Genomic DNA, 6,000 nt, shown 5'->3' on the forward strand with positions numbered 1-6,000 from the left:
ATACAGCGGCATCTTAAAGTCTTACGCGTCAGATGGTTGTAAGTTCAAGTCGAACTCCAGGGACTTGAGCACAAAAATCTAGGATGACACTCGAAAGTGCTGGAGGTGCCGTCTTTTGGATCAGACATTAAACTGAGGCCCCATATGCTCCCTCAAGCAGACGTAAAAGATCCCATGGCACTATTTTGAAGAAGAGCAGGGGAGTTATCACTAGTGTCCTGGCCAATATTTATTCCTCAATCAACATCACTGAAAACATTATCTGGTCATTATCACGTTGCTGTTTGTGGGAGCTTGCTGTGTGCAAATTGGCTGCCACGTTTCCTACATTTAACTGATTACACTTCAAAAATACTTAATTGGCCTTAAAGCGCTTTGGGATGTCCTGAGCTCGTGAAAGGCACTATATAAGTGCCAAGTGTTTCTTTGAATTGTTTGTCTTACAAGATAATACAAATATTGGGATGTTTTATTCAGAGCAGGGCTGTTCTTATCTGTGCCAGTACAAAGGGAACACACTGCCACTTTTCAGTCTGCTGGCAGATCAGATGCAAACACGAGATGTTGACACCTGCTCCTGTTCGATTATAGAATGATACAGCATTGAAGGAGGCCTTTTGGCTCATCGTGCCTGTGCCAGCTCTTTGAAAGAACTATCCAAATAGTCCCACTCCCCTTCCAAGTATTTATCCAATTCCCTTTTGAAAGTTATGTTAAATCTGCTTCGACCACCCTTTTGGGCGGTGCACTCCAGAGTATAACAACTCGTGTAAAAAAAATTCTCATCTTGCCCCTGCTTCTTATGCCAATTACCTTAAATCTATCTCCTCTGGTTGCCGACTCTTCTGCCAATGGAAACCGATTTGCCTTGTGTTTTTTCTTACTCTGTCAAAGCTTTTCATGATTTTGAACACCTCTATTAAATCTTCCCATACCTTCTCTGTTCTAAGAACAGCCCCAGCTTCTCTAGTGTCTGAATTTAACTGAAGTTCCTCATCCCTGATACCATTCTTCTTCACCCTCTCCAAGACCTTGACGTCCTTCAGTTGGTAGCACTCTCATCTCTGAGTCTGAAGGTTGTGGGTTCAAGACTTCCTCCAGAAACTTGAGTGCAAAAATCTAGGCTGACACTCCAGGGCAGTGCTGAGGGAGTGCTGCACTGGCAGAGATGTCATCTTTCAGATGAGACGTTGAACCAAGGCCCCGTTTGCACTCTCGGGTGGACAGAAAAGATCTCATGGCACTATTTGGAAGAAGAGCAAGGGAGTTCTCACCAGTGTCCTGACTACTATTTATCCCTCAATCAACATCACCAAAGATAAATTATCTGGTCATTATCACACTGCTGTTATGGGACATTGCTGTGTGCAAAATGGCTGCCGTGTTTGTAATAGTAACTACACTTCAAAAATACTTCATTGGCTGCAAAGTGCTTTGGAACATTCCGAGGTCGTGAAAGATGCTATATATATGTAAGTCTCTCTTCTTTACCTAAAATGTGGTGCCCAGAGTTAGACACAATATCCCAGCTGGGGATGAACCAGTTATTTATAAAAGTTCAACATAACTTTCTTGCTCTTGTACTCTGTGCCTCTGTTTATAAAGCAATGGGTCTAACATGCTTTTTTAACAGCCTTCTCAACTTGTCGTTTCACCTAAAGATTTGTTTACACACACCCAACGTTCCCTTTAAGGTGCAGTGCTGGGCTTTTCAAATGCGAAATTCATGCATGTTAAGTAGGCCGTGCAACCTGTTAGAGTGGGGACAACATTGCATACATCCCCAGGTCTCTGTTCCTGCACCCACTTTAGCATTGTACAATTTAGGTTATATTATTATAGTGGCTGTGTATGCTGCGGTGAGAGACTCACCTGACTCCCCAAAGCCTTTCCACCATCTACAAGGCCCAGGTCAGAAGCAATGTTGAGGCTACGCACCTATTGAGAGGTGCCATGCAGGCCGTTCATCAACTGCTGCTGCTGGAAGATATGGTGCATGCCCTTAGATATGCGCAGCACTTAGACCCCCAAATTACAGGGATCACTCAACAAGCTCGACACCATCCAAGACAGCTCAGCCCGATTGATTGGCACCCCATCCACCATTTTAAACATTCACTCCTCCACCATGGCTGCAGGGTGCACTTTCTATAAGATGCACTGCAGCAACTTGTCAAGGCTTCTTCAACAGCTCTTCCCAAACCCGCGACCTCTAACACCTAGAAGGGACAAATGGATAGCACTTTTCTCGAGGTAGCCATCCTGCAGCTTAAGAGTGTGCAGGCAGAGAGGGAATGGGTGACAGCCAGACAGAAGAAGAGGACCCCAGGTAGGTAGTGCAGGAGTACCATGAGTGCATCTCGCTCTCTGTTCTGAGTACTGGCGGGGGGACGCGATGGTTCCGCTGGGGAGTGCAGCCAGAGCTAAGTCCACAGCACCACGGGTGGCTCAGCAGCGAAGGGGTAGGGGGGGAAGAAGAATGGAAGAGCAATAGTGGTAGGGGATTCGATAGTTCGGGGAGCAGACAGGTGTTTCTGTTGCCGCAGACGTGACTCCAGGATGGTACGTTGCCTCCCTGGTGCCAGGGTCAAGCATGTCACTGTGTGGCTGTAGAACATTCTGGGGGAAGAGGGTGAACAGACAGAGGTCGTGGTCCATATCAATACCAATGACATAGGTAGAAAGAGGGATGAGGTCCTGCAGGCAGATTTTAGGGAGCTAGGAGAAAGATTAAAAAACAGGACCTCAAAGGTGGTAATCTCCAGATTACTCCCGGTGCCACGTGCCAGTGAATACAGAAATACGAGGAGAGAACAGATGAATGCGTGGCTGGAGAGATGGTGCAGGATGGAGGGCTTTAGATTCCTGAGGCATTGGGACCATTTCTGGGGGAGGTGGGACCTGTATAAGCCAGACGGGTTGCATTTCAACACAGCCAGGACCAATATCCTGGGGGGGGAAAGGGCAGTGGAGGAGGGGTTTGCTAGTACTGTTGGGGAGGGTTTAAACTAGCTTGGCATGGAGATGGGAACCTGAGAATAGATTCAGAAGGGAGAGAAGCAAAGCTGGAATTGGAAAGTAGAAAGTGATTTTGAAAGACGGAGGAAACAAGGACTAGAAAATAGACAAGGGAGGTTGGCAGTGCTAAATGGTATATACTTCGACGCAAGGCGTATAGAGGATAAGGCAGATGAGCAGAGAGCACATGTAAACATTTGGGAGTATGATATTTTGGCTATTACTGAGACATGGCTGAAAGAAGGGCAGGTTTGGCTGTTCAACATTCCTTGAAGGGTTTTCAGACGGGATAGGGGGGTAAAAAGGAGGTGAGTCGCGGTATTGATTAAAGAAACAATTATAGCTGTGAGGAGGGGTGATATGTTAGAAGGATCATCAAATGAGACCATACGGATTGAATTGAAAAACAAAAAAGGGGCGATCACACTGCTGGGACTGTACTATAGACCCCCAAGCAGTCAGAGGGAGATAGAAGAGCAAATATGTTGGCAAATTTCTGAGAAGTGCAGAAACTATAGGGCAATAATAGGGAATTTCAACCACACTAATATTAACTGGGATAAAATTAATGTGAAAGTTATAGAGGGTGCGGAATTCCTAAAATGCATTCAAGAGAACTTTTTTAGCCAGTATGAAGCAAGCCCAACAAGGGAGGGGGCGGTTCTGGCTTAGTTTTAGGGAATGAAGCTGGGCAGGTGGAAGGGGTATCAGTGGGAGAGCATTTTGGTGCAATGATCATAATTCAGTTAGATTTAGGGCAGTTATGGAAAAGGACAAAGACAGACCAGGAATAAAAGTTCTCAATTGGGGAAAAGCCAATTTTCCTATGCTGAGATGGGATTTAGCCATCGCGGACTTGTAAAAGCTACTTGAAGGTAAATCAGTGTCAGAGCAGTGGGAGGCATTCAAGGGGGAGATCCGGAGGGTTCAGACCAAATATGTTCCCTTAAAGAAAAAGGGTGGGACTAACAAATCCAGAGCTCCCTGGATGTCAAGAGACATACAGGATAGGATTAAGAAAAAAAGGGAGGCTTATGACAGACACCGAGGGCTCAATATTGCAGAAATTCCAGTGGAGTATAGAAAGTGCAGGGGTGAAATTAAAAAGGAAATTAGGAAAGCAAAGAGTGAGCATGAAAAATGTTTGGCAAGTAAAATCAAGGAAAACCCAAAGATGTTTAAAAATACATTAAGAGCAAGAGGATAACTAAAGAAAGAGTAGGCTATTGGAGACCATAAAGGTAATTTGTGTGTGGAGGCAGAAGACATGGGTATTGGTTCTTACTGAATACTTGGTTTCTGTTTTCACAAAAGAGAGGGTCGATGGAGACATTGCAATCAGGGAGGAGGAGTGTGAAATGTTAGATGAAATAAACATAGCAAGAGAGGAAGTATTAAAAGGTTTAGCAACTTTGAAAGTGGATTAATCCCCAGGCAGGAAATGTATCCCAGGCTGTGAAGAGAAGCAAAAAGCAAATAACAGGCTCTGACCATCATTTTCCAATCCTCTCTGGCTACAGGTGTGTTGCTGGAGGACTGCGAATGTGGTACCTTTGTGTAAAAAGGGAGAAAGGGATAGACCAAGTAATTACAGGCCAGTCAGCCTAACGTCGGTGGTGGGAAAATTATTGGAAACAATTCTGAGGGACAGGATAAATCTTCATTTAGAAAGACACGGATCAATCAAGGACAGTCAGCACGGATTTGTTAAGGGAAGGTCGTGTCTGACTAACTTGATTGAATTTTTTGAGGAGATAACAAGGAGGGTCAATGAGGGTAGTGCATATGATGTAGCGTATATAGATTTCAGCAAGGCTTTTGTAAGGTCCCACATTGCAGACTTGGTCACGAAAATAAAAGCCCACGGGATCCAAGGCAAAGTGGCAAGTTGGATCCAAAATTGGCTTGGCGGCAGGAAGCAAAGGGTAATGGTTGATGGGTGTTTTTGTGACCGGTAGGCTGTTTCCAGTAGAGTTCCACAGGGCTCTTGCTTTTTGTGGTATGTATCAATGATTATGGGCTAGACTTTCTCGAGAGGCCCTCAACGCCCGATTGCCCGCCCAGATAAATCGCTAACATTTGGTAAGTAACGCTGGCGAAAATTTACACTTTTAAGTTAAAACTAATTAAAACTAATCGCACGGCGAGAAAATGGGCCTTGCACCATTATTCTCGGTGATTTTCTCGACAGTTAAGGGGAAACTAAGTGAAACTGGCTGTTTTTAAAACATTTATTCCAAGGCTGCAGCTGGGCCTAGGGAGTGGGGAAAATTTAAAAACATTTTTTTCACTCAAACAAAAAATAAAATGTTAAACAACATTCCCAAGACACTTTTACACAAAATCACCATTTAAAAATAAAAAATAAAGAACCTTTAACCTTTCTTTGCAGAGTACTCACCTTTCGCCCTGTTTAAGCAGCTTTTACAGGGCGGTTCCCTCGGCGATCTGGACGGGCTTCCGTTGAAGCCAAACTTACACCCTGGCGATTTTCTCGGTGGTGCACGTCGGCGGTTTGGTCCCAGTGGACGTTTTCAGATTTGGGCGATACCATTAAAAAAACTAAGGGGGAAACCTTTGCCGGGCAGAAAAACAGCTGTACCACTGAGAAAATCGCTGAGAAGCCACCGAAAATGAAAGGAAAGTTTTGCCCTTAGACTTGAATCCCTATCTCTGTAATCTCCTTCAGCTTCACATCCCCCTGAAATGCTTGTGCTCCTCAAGTTCTGCCCTCTTGAGTAAACCTGATTATAACTGCTCAACAATTGGTGGCCGTGCCTTCAGCTGCCTGGGCCCCAAGCTCTGGAACTCCCTCCCTAAAACTCTCCGCCTCACTACCTCTCTATCCTCCTTTAACACGCTCCTTAAAATCTATCTCTTTGACCAAGTTTTTGGTCATCTGCCGTAATTTCTTACGTGACTCAGTGTCAAATTTATTTGTTTTGTCTGTGAAGCAACTTGGGATGTTTTACTATGTTAAAG

The sequence above is a fragment of the Pristiophorus japonicus genome, chromosome 17, assembly GCF_044704955.1.
Source record: "Pristiophorus japonicus isolate sPriJap1 chromosome 17, sPriJap1.hap1, whole genome shotgun sequence".
Lineage (NCBI taxonomy): Eukaryota > Metazoa > Chordata > Chondrichthyes > Pristiophoridae > Pristiophorus > Pristiophorus japonicus.